Raw genomic sequence first — 409 nt, 5'->3', positions numbered from 1 at the left:
CAACAATAAGTTTTTATCTTCAGTTTTACACTAGTATATAGTGACCAACAATATGTTTTTATCTTCAGTTTTACACTAGTATATAGTAACCAACAATATGTTTTTATCTTCAGTTTTACACTAGTATATAATAACTAACAATATGTTTTTATCTTCAGTTTTACACTAGTATATAGTAACCAACAATAAGTTTTTATCTTCAGTTTTACACTACTATAACGATCAAAATAAGTTTTTATCTTCAGTTTTACACTAGTATATAGTAACCAACAATATGTTTTTATCTTCAGTTTTACACTAGTATATAATAACTAACAATAAGTTTTTATCTTCAGTTTTACACTAGTATATAGTGACCAACAATAAGTCTTTTATCTTCAGTTTTACACTAGTATATTGTAACTAACAA

This window comes from Limulus polyphemus, unplaced genomic scaffold (assembly GCF_000517525.1).
Source record: "Limulus polyphemus unplaced genomic scaffold, Limulus_polyphemus-2.1.2 Scaffold10751, whole genome shotgun sequence".
Classification (NCBI taxonomy): domain Eukaryota; kingdom Metazoa; phylum Arthropoda; class Merostomata; order Xiphosura; family Limulidae; genus Limulus; species Limulus polyphemus.
The sequence above is the reverse complement of the archived record's forward strand: the minus strand, read 5'-3'. Positions refer to the sequence as shown.